This window comes from Rana temporaria, chromosome 1 (genome assembly GCF_905171775.1).
Source record: "Rana temporaria chromosome 1, aRanTem1.1, whole genome shotgun sequence".
Taxonomy (NCBI): Eukaryota; Metazoa; Chordata; class Amphibia; order Anura; family Ranidae; genus Rana; species Rana temporaria.
Window position 1 is genome coordinate 75,625,117 of NC_053489.1, and position 11,136 is coordinate 75,636,252.

Consider the following 11,136-nt stretch of genomic DNA (forward strand, 5'->3'; position numbering starts at 1 on the left):
ACGTGTGTGCACACGTGTATATTTGTGTGGGCACAAATAGATATGTGCATTTCACAATTCTTGCACATATAAGATATGTAAACAATTAGTGGCCACTGAATCTAATCTTACTATATTTCTATTACCATCTTTATACTTTTTCCCTTTTAATCCATTCCTTCAATTATTTATTTAATTAATTGAGAATGCTGTTAGTTTTATTATGTCCTCTTTGCAGTTATATACTGTACACCCATATTTTAATTTATGACTATGGTCTTTTAATTTTGCTCCAATTTTGTCAGTATAATGATGTCTAGTTAGCTATATTGTTGAGGATCGCATTAGTTTCCATGGTAACCAGGTGAGCCAATAGGTCAGCGTCCTGTTAGTAAAATTTTCCCTGGTGAAAGATGGCCCCTATAGAGCCTGATGAAGAAGCACGTATGCTTCGAGCGCGTGCACCTCCCCGCTGACTTCTTACCCGGAAGTGACGTCATCCATGGCTGTGCGCTCGGGAACTCCGTCCTCCTTCTCCACTCTCTGAGAGCGTCTGGTTCCCCCACCGCTGCCGACAGAGGCAAGGAGCTACGGTGTCCCTGTCTGTCAACATCGAGGCACGAGTAGCATCAGCAATATCCATAATAAGAGCGGTTGAACTACCATACAGATAAAGATAAGCCCTACCTTTTAGCTCCTTTGTGAGTATTTCCTATGACCTTTTAATACTTTTAATAAATACTTAATTTACTACGCTCAGAAGGTGCCACTTTTTTCCTCTTGCTACAGAGCAGCCCAGATCCTCCTCTTTTTGGGTCCCTCTTCGCTGTTCCTGGCCCTTCCCTCCTGTCGAGGGCCCCTACAGCAAGCAGCTTTCTATGGGGGCACCTGAGCTGAGTCACAGCTCTCTGTGTGCATTCAAAACACAAAGCCCTGCCCTGTCCCCTCTCTACCCTGATTGGCTGACTTTGATTGACAGCTGCAGGAGCCAATGGCGCCGCTGCTGTGTCTCAGCCAATCCAGAGGAGGGTCTCTGATGGCAAGACACGTGGACATCGCTGGAGAGAGATGGGGCTCAGTTAATTAAGGGGTGCTAGGAGGCTGCTACACACAGGTTTTTTTATCGCAATGTATGCATTACGATAAAAAAACTTCTGGATTTACAACTCCTTTAAGGCTTTACTTTTCATGTGAAAAATGCAAATACTAGTTTTTGCTATCTGAGGTGCACAAAAGGAATCGATGGCAGCAAAAGCATGATAAGAAACCTGTACTGTAAAATGTAGACACTGACATTGCTTTGTGCTGAAAATGCCAGTTGCCTGGTTGTCTTGCTAATCTAGGCCTTTGTAATCTGTAATAAGCGTGTAGCCAATGCAGTCAGGTATTAAATGACATTATATCAGTATAACTAGAGAACTAGCAGTTTCAGAAGGAGATTAGCAAGAGCAGAATTCACCCTTTTCTAAGCATCAGTTAATTCCAACCCCTCAGAATATTTTTGGTTCTTTCATGTAGCCTACAAAGCACAGCACAATACATATGCAGCAGATGGTATTGGTTAACTTATTAATGCCGTAGTTGGATTTGAAATGGAAGAATTGCGCATCAAATAGGAACTTTGAGGTCAACGGTTGCTGGGAGTGAGCAAAACGAAGCGTTTTTTCCCCATTACTACAGCATGCAGGGGCAACATTCCTTTAATAATTACATTTCACTCCACACACAAAAGGCTCTATTCGAGAAACAGACAATAAAAAAAATCTCTGGATTAATCAACAATGAAACGTAATTCAGAAAGTTGTGTTCCGTTTTTGAATAGTGCAGTAACCTGAAGTAAAGTAAAGGTTATGGAATATACAGCATGTGCCAGGGTGTATACACCATCAACCTCACCAAAATATATAGTTGGTTCACACCCAAAAGGCTTCTCGGCCTTTTGGCTAAGATCAAGTGTAGTATCTGTTCTTATCAGTTGTCAGAGGAGCGCTGAAGCACCTCCGTTGGGAGGGTGGATGCAATCCAATGACGTCATTGCACCTGGAAGGATGGTTTCAGCAGGGACTACGCCGAGCTGCCCGATAGATACTGGGGGCCGGCCTATGGTTGCGTCTGAGCCATCTGGAAGGGTGCTCCTGGTGAGGATGGGTGGCTGCACTTGGTCTGGTCTTTTTGCCGAGTTCTAGTCTGGCCTTCTGGCTGGCTGGTGTAAGTGCTATCTCTGTCAGCGATCCAGTTGGAGGAGCTGGTAATGCCCTGGGATAAGACGGGGTAGGACCATGCAAATCCGCCGGGTTGACGGAGGGTCTCCCTATTGGTGGAGGCTGCTACCTGAGCGGCAGTTCTCCCTAAGAAAACCTTTAAGGGCTCTCTAGCTGGCAGAGGTCGGGGGGTTGGATTTGGAACGAAAAGCCTATGATGCATGTGCCCCTGGAGTGAAGGGGCACATGCAAACCTGTACCTGGGGGAGTGGGAAAAGGCCTTTCTGTCTAGTGATGACTTGATGACCTATACACAGCACGTCATGTTGTGGCAAAGCTGCATCGACGACGTGCTTTTCATATGGAATGGCCCAGAAGAAACCCTCAAGGAATGCTTAAAAGTAATGAACAACAATGAATTCAACCTTTTTTTCACCATGTGTTAGGACTATCACAAAATACATTTTTTGGATATTTGTATCACCAAAGATAAGTCTGGGAGAATCGGCAGTAGATTTTTTAGGAAGGAAACTGCCAGTAATACGATTCTTCACGCAGACAGTTTTCATCCAGAGCCCCCTTATAAGATCTATTCCATACAGCCAATTTAAAACGCATTTTTCCAACTGGAAGCGGACAAATTAACTTCCAGACTATTGATAAGAGGTTATAACAAATCCTCTAGACATGATCTGATCTTCAAAAAGAAGGTCAGACAGAATGATTCTATGCAAATTATTCTAAGTTTTTCCAATGAACACGATAGAATACGGAAAATCCTGTCTCAACACTGGGCCATCCTAACGAAAGAGCCATCCATGTCCGGATTGGTTACTGAACGTCCTCAGATCACGTACAGGAGGGCTGGATCTCTGGGTGAGATGCTCACTCACCCAGAGTGAATATAGAGGTGATCAGAGGAAAGACCCATGCAAAATTTGGGGTACTTACCCATGTGGGTCTTGCTCTTTTTGCAAAGTAATAGGTAAAAGAACGTTCTTTATCTTACCTAACGGTGAGCGTTTCCATCTGAAACACTTTGCAAATTGTAAAACACAGGGCGTGATCTACCTGTTACAATGTCAGTGTGGAGCGTTCTATGTTGGCAAGACGCGGCAAGAACTGGGTCAACGTGTGAGCAAACACTTGGCTAGTATGAAGATTTGTAATTTATACTTACCTTTGGGGAGGCATGTGGCGAAATGTCACGGTTAAAGAATGCCATCAGTTAATTTCACCGTCTTAGACAGGGTACACATCCCTAAACGGGGCGGTGACTGGAATAAGACGTTATTACAACGTGAAATGAGATGGATCAAACATCTGGATGCCACCACTATTCCAGGTTTGAACGAAGCAGAGAGTTTTAGACCATTCTTAGATGGCTTTAACTCTGGTAAAACCGACTAATTGTCATCTAATGTTACCTACGTTTTCCACCTTCTGGTGGCGTTTCCATCTTGCGGAGGATGCCCGTGTCCTATACCCCCTTTTTACTCTGGGTCTTGCGCCCTTTGCGTCATATCTATGTACAGGACATTTCTAAGGGAAACGTGGGGGGGTTATTTATTTGTATATATTTTCTCATTTTTGATTATGCTTTTGTTTATTGATTAGATTTAAAATGGTATATGTTTCTGTTTTGGAATATGTATTATGTTGTGTCTATTTTGCTTGCATGTTCATGCACTGGATCCAATCTGGGTCGTGGTTCTCTCCCCCCTCTTTTTTTAACCTGCATTAGGGTCCTCCTGCCGTCACAGCATGCCTGGCACAGAGGCCCTCCTTGTAATCAGGTAGGGCATATTTTGATGGCTTTTCCGGTTCCCCGGACAGCCATATAAATATAATCTCTTGGCAGGTGGTGTTTTGTCCTGTCTAGGGTGGCAGTTTTTCTTTACAAAATTTTTGTCTATGCGGGTTTTCCTCCGTTTGTGTGATTTACCCCTTATAATCTATGCATTGACTTTTTTTAGCTGACCCTAGTCCAGTGTTTCTCAATTCCAGTCCTCAGGCCCCCCCAACAGGTCAGGTTTTCAGGATTTCCATTATTTTGCACATGTGATTTGATCAGTTTCACTGCCTTAGTAATCACCACAGCCTTTTCATCTGAGGGAAATCCTGAAAACCTGACCTGTTGGGGGGGCCTGAGGACTGGAATTGAGAAACACTGCCCTAGTCTAACCTGGAGTCTAGCACCCTGCTATCTTTTTGGGCAGGTTATGCTTGGACTTCTGGGTTTCTAATCCTCTTACTACTCCCGATGTGGCTGTTTTTTGTCATGCCTTGGGGTATTTTTTTGTTTATATCTTTTGCAGGGTTACTGTGCGTCCGTTGTCTTGTTTAGCTCCGTCTGTGGTATTTCCGGGTATCATTTTCCGGTTATTTTATCTGTCCACTTCCACTTTGCCGGCTTGCCTTTTGTGGGCGTGTTGGGTTTGTCCAGCGTACATCATTGGCGGGTGGGCTCGCTCGACGTCCCGGGAGGGGTTTGTTTGCACTTCCGTTATTTTTTGCCGGCGATGGAGCTGGCCGATCACCGGCCGACGTTTAGTGATGCGTCGTTAGAGCTGTTTAGCTTCCCACCCCCAGAAGAGACGCGGATACGCGGTGACACAGTGATGCGGCCTTTGAGCTGGTTAGCTTTTTATTTCCGGCCGACATCTAGTGACGCGGCCGTTTTGCTAACCAACCCCCTTCTTGTTTAATATTACTCCGCCCCCGGTGACACATTGGCTCCGCCCATTGTGTGTCATCGGTGGGCGGTTCCTATGGGTATTTAGGACGATGCCGGGAATCCAGGGCTGCCAGTTCCCTCTGGACATTGCAGCGGAAGGTTCTCATCAGGGATGGTTCTGCCACTCCAGCACTTTTCATCCTGGGATTTTCCAACTTTTTGTGGGACTCCTTCAGTAGTTCAGTAAGTCTGCGTATGGTCCAGGGGATTTTCCTACTAATGGGGGTTTGTTTTTATGGACTAGTTGCCATTTTTCTCCCTTTTACTGTTAGGTTATTTGTCCCATGCTACTTCGGTTCTTTGCTCGGAAGAGATTTTGGGACATTTTGTTTTTTCTGGCAGTCCAAGCTGAATTTTTGTTTGGTGGTTTCCTTTGCTGTGGACATCTCCCTTTTTGGGGGGATCCGTGCGGGTTCTACATATGAGGGGATTGGTTCATGTTGGGACAGATGCATGCAAGTTCTTCTTGTTTAAAGATTGTTTATATACATATATTTTTTGGATGTGTTTTTCATTTAGGATGTGATTATTCATCATGGTCCTAAACGTTTACATTGAGCATATGCATTTTTTTGATTTATTCTGCAATTTCAGAGACGCTGTTTTCCCTGAGGAAGATAATAGTGTATATCCATAAAATTCGAAACGCGTTGGTTCAGCTGTCCGACACCTCCAGGAACCTCTACTCTAGGTCCTTGAGGTCCAAATGCAGATATTGTTCATCATCTCTACATATACAGTCATTCTATGTACTTGTTTTTAATCTTACCACTTTGTGGTGTATGTCTGTATGTATCTTTGTGATTGAATTTTTTTTGTATAATTTGTCTATATTAAATTTATATTTTATATATATTTTGGAATTTATTCATTGCCCACAAAACCTTAATTTTTGGAGGTATTCTTTCTTTTTGATCAGAGTAGTTTAGTGTCACAATGGTGATACTGAACTACTCTGGAGGTGGGTGATCAGGGAATGTTTGTTTGCTGTTATAATAGTTTTAGCTGTCATGAATGGGTTAACATTCATGAACAGCTTGCTGATGGTTGTGAGCTGTGATTGGTTACAGCTACCCACATGGTACAGGTAGCCAGGTATCATGTGACTGCTGTGGGTCAATCACATCACAACTGTAAGCAAGCTGTTCATGAATGGAAATCCATTCATGACACTTTGTTTGCATTGGTCATAGCAATTGCATAACACCAATCACATGATACCCGGTACCCAGTAATTGTGATCCGCTGTGTCCGGTGGTCACAGGAGCATCGCGCTAAGCACGCCTAACCTGGAACAGGCTGACTCGGGAACATATATGTGATCAAGCCTGCCTTCGGCGCCTGCCCTTAGTAAATGTACAGCGGGCGGTCAATATGTGCTTAAGGCTCCTTTCACACGGACGGACCGTTTAGGTCTGCCTGTCAGTTTTTTAGGCGGACCTGAACAGACGCTCCGTGCACCTCTATGGAGCCACGGATGTCAGCGGTGACATGTCCGCTTACATCCAACCCGCTCCAATCGGATCGAATGAAGGCAGACTCTACGGTCCGTCTTCATCCGATCCCCCATAGAGGAGAGTGGCGCTCCTCTATGGGGGATCATCCGCTCAGCAGGGATCGACAGAGCGATCCCCCGCTGAGCAAAGCGGAGCCCGCATACGTCCATGTAAAAGGGCCCTAACACCTTCCCGCCCAACCCATTGTAAAATAACGGTCAGATGGGAACCCTATTGTTCTAGGATGATGTCCTCCCGAGAACAGGCTGTACAGTAGACACAGCAAGTGACAGATCGTATCAAAGCGCAGACTGTTCTCAGGAGAGCCAGTGTACCGGCCCACTGCCGATGCCATGTGATCACTGTGACCAATCACAGCAGATCACATGACAGTTGTAAACAATGTATGGCTTACTTTCATGTATACAATTGTGTTGCTAGCTGAGATTGTTCAGTGACAGGCAGGGCTGTGGAGTCGGAGTCGGAGTCGAGGGAAATTTTGGGTACCTGGAGTCGGAGTCGGCAAACAATGCACCGACTCCTACTAAATTTAGATTGGAATAAAAAAAAAAAGCAAGTTTAAATGTCCTAATTCACAAAAAGTTATAATTAATGACTTCTGTACTGTAAGAATAAAGACCAATGCATGCAGTGCCTCACGTAACCGCAAAACGAACACGTTAAGTGACCGTGAAGAAGCATGCTTTTCATGTGCTTCACTATATGGCACGCAACGCACAATTAGGAGCTGCAATACTTATACTTTCCATAGTGTTGTGTTCTGCTTTTACAGGGAACGCATGTTAGAGAACCAGTAAGTGTCCAAATAAAAAAATTCCAACAGGAGTTTTATAAAGCACTAAAAGAAGTTGAAAAGTATGATCGATCATCAAAACTTACTGTTGAAGAAGCCATCCTTGTTTATCCAGAGATCGTTAGTGATGTGGCCAGAATAGTTACTGCAATGCCACCCACCCAAGTCAGTGTCGAAAGATTATTTTCAGCCCTAAAAATAATAAAGTCTGACTTAAAGCGGATGTGCCATGGGAAAACAATATTAAAAGCCAGCAGCTACAAATACTGCAGCTGCTGACTTTTAATATTAGGACACTTACCTGTCCTGGAGTCCAGCGCCGATCGCAGCAGAGGACGAACGATCGCTCGTCTCTCTGCTGCTCCCCCCGCCATCCACGCTGAGGGAACCAGGAAGTGAAGCGCTGCGGCTTCACTGCCCGGTTCCCTACGGCGCATGCGCGAGTCGCGCTGTGCCCGCCGATTGGCTCCCGCTGTGTGCTGGGAGCCGAGTGTTCCCAGCACACAACGGGGGGGCGACGGGATGTGACGTAATGCCCGTCTTTTGCCCGAGAATGCCGGGCCGGAAGTGGGTGCAGATACCTGTCTTTAGACAGGTATCTGCACCCCCCTCCCCCCTGAAAGGTGTCAAATGTGACACCGGAGGGGGGGAGGGTTCCGATCAGCGGGACTCCACTTTAGGGTGGAGAACCGCTTTAAGAGCCTCTATGAAAGAGGATCTGGCAGAGGCAATTCTCTTCCTTAGAACTCTACATTGAATTGATTTGCATTTGCCAAGCCTATAACTACATTTCAGGATTAATATAAACCATTTCTAGGTTTTACAGATTTAGTTTTTGGTTCATTATAGATAAGCTTTGTTTTTGTTCTAAAACAACCAAATAATGTGGTTTGTATTTTTGAACTGGTAAAGATCCTGTTCCTGATGTTTATGCCTGCTGCTACTATCCAGCCACTTGATTGATTAATAAAAATAAAAAAATAAAACTTTGTTTTCATTGTGTTTGTCTTTTGCTTAAACTGTGCAATACAGTAGACTGTTGGCTTCCCAGCCAGTAGTCCTGTGGTAGGTTGCGTTTCTTTCCCTCAAGGAATGTATAAAATACATTCGCATATTAATACAGAGGAGTCGGAGTCGGAAGTACATAAAACTGAGGAGTCGGAGTAGGAACATTTATCTACCGACTCCACAGCCCTGGTGACAGGGCTAATCACAACCCATTTGATTAGCCACGGCCAATTACAGTAATACACACAGTGTCTACACACGTCCATTCAGTAAAAAATAGGATTTTTTGTACTCACCGTAAAATAATTTTCTCTGACGTTCATGGACGGACACATCTCCTTAAATCTTGACAAGTGGGTTATGTTTCCTGTTTACAGGAGATGACTAGGCAGAAACATGTTAGATAATTAAATACATGTTACTTTAACAGAGTTGAACAGCCCCACCCAGGGGGTGGTTCCTCCAGACATGACCCTCCTCCCTGCAGCCTCAGTTCGTAACAAGCAATACAAACCTAAAAAGGAGGGGTGGGTGCTGTGTCCGTCCATGGACGTCAGAGAGGGGTGGGAACAGTATCAGTAAAACCAAATTTTAACTTCACCCCAAAACAAGCAGAGCTCCTCAACAGAGAAGGTGCAACAGTAAACAGCCGCCTGCAAAACCTAGCGGCCGAAAGAAGCATCAGAAGATGCATTTACAGCAACCATGTAAAATCTGGAAAAAGTGTGAACGGACGACCAAGTCGCCGCCCCGCACACCTGTGAGACAGACGCATAATGTTGGAAAACCCAAGAAGCACCAATTGCCTTGGTCGAAAGTGCCGTGATCGGAAACGGGGCGCCCAGCCCCTAAGAGCATAGGTCTGTATGACAGCCTGCCTGACCCACCAAGAAATGGTGGTCGACGAGACCGCCAGGTCCTTTTGTGGACCAGACACCGACACAAAAGGAGTGTCAGATCTCCAAAACAGAGCCGTAGCAGGCAGGTACATCCGCAAAGCACATACAACGCCTAAAGTAGGAAACGCAACCTCCTGAGGATGCGCCGGCCGAGGACAAAAGGATGGAAAAACAAAGTCCTCATTCAGGCGAAACGCCGAAACCACATTCGGAAGCACCACCACGTAATCCTAATGGAGGATCAAGCATGGCGACTTGCAAGGCAAGACCGCCAACTCAGAAACCCTTCCGACAGGAGTAATGGCCATTAAAAATGCCACCTTCTGAGATAGTGTCAAGAGAAGAATCTCTCTGATGTTTCCAAAAAGGAATGTTCCTGAAGAACCGAGAGAACCAGAGTCCAAACTCATGGGGGAAGAGGTGAATCAAGAGGGGGAAGTATATGACAAACCCCTAGCACAAAAAGGTACCCACCAGGGAATAGGCCGCAAAAGGCCACTGACAAGAAACACAGCCAAGGCTGAAATCTGCCCCCAAACAGTGCTTAAGGCAATTTTTTGATCCATTCCTAGCTGTAATAACAGCAGGACCCTGGCCACCGAGTACGTCCTTGAACGTCACCCCATCTCTTCGCACAAAGACGTAGGCCTTCTAGGTGCAATAGTAAATCCTCCTGGAAGGAGACTACCTTGCTTTCAGCATGGGTGAGATGACCGAGATGGACAGACCCCGGTCTCTTAAAGTCTGGCTTCCAACAGCCATGTTGTGCAAGCCAGCAACTGTACCACAGGAGGAAGTATGGGACCTTGAGACAAGAAGGTCCTCACGCCCTGGCAACCACCAGGGCACATCCGCCACCAGGCGCCCGAGATCGGTGTACCAAAGACGCAGAGGCCAATCTGGAGCGATTAGAATCATCATGATCCCCTTGGCCTCCACTCTGTGGAGCAGCCGAAAGAAGCAACTACAATGGAGGAAAGACATAGAGCTGATACAGACCCCATAGGGCCACCAACGCGTCTGACGCTTCCATACAGGGATCACTAGACCTCGTCACGAACTCCGACACCTTGTGGTCGAGACTAGCAGCCAGGAGATCCATGCCCTGTGATTCTCACCTCCTGCAAGGGAGTTGAAACACCTCCAAGTACAGAGACCAGTCACCCTGGTCCAGCATCTGGCGACTCCGGTAGTCCACCTGCCAGTATACCTGATGGTAGACCGAAGCCACGGCCGTGGCATTGTCCGGCTGAATCCCGATCGGGTGACCCTTCAAGCACCTTGACCGCGAGGAGAGGCATAGCCTGATCGCCCAAAGTACTAGGACATTGATTGGTAGACAGAAGAGTCCACTAGAGTCCAGTGACCCTGGGCCGACTGGACCCGCCAGGCTCCCCCTCAACCCATGAGGCTGGCGACCGTCGTAATCACTGTCCACTGAACGGGAAGAAACGACTTCCCGGACCAAAGAGTCGGGGATCCCAGCCACCAATTCAGAGAGACTGAGTAGGTGGCTCACCAGAACCGATGATCCAGAGACAAGAGATTTGTACCACTTGGACAGTATCTCCCACTAGAAAACACGAGTGTAGAACTGGGGATACGGTACCGCCTCGAAGGAGGCTACCAACAGACCCAAGACTGGCATGCAAAACGGAGAAATTACCGATTGCATGAAGCACTGCAGACTGAAGAGTCTGCAAATTCTCCAGAGGAAGAAAAAACTTTGCCACTGAGGAGTCCGGATCAACCCTAGGTACTCCAAATGCTGAGTCGGAACCAGGACCGACTTCAAAATGTTTAACACCCACCCGAATTTTTGGAGGGTCCACAATGGCTATAGACACATCCCTCCACTAATTCTGAGCCAGAAGCTGCTCTCAGAAAAAGGGCGTCTAAGCAGCCCCTGATGGCAAAGCCTCGCTGTCCCAGCAAAGCTAGGATAAGTGCGAGCACCCTGGTGAAAACTCTTGGTGCTGACGCTAGATCAAAAGGAAGGGCC

General features: G+C 46.3%; 1 pseudogene; it reads left to right on the plus strand.

Moving 5' to 3' along the window:
• The first annotated feature begins 1,902 nt into the window (after positions 1–1,902).
• On the plus strand, positions 1,903–2,006 carry LOC120925145 (annotated as a pseudogene).
• The last annotated feature ends 9,130 nt before the right edge of the window (positions 2,007–11,136 follow it).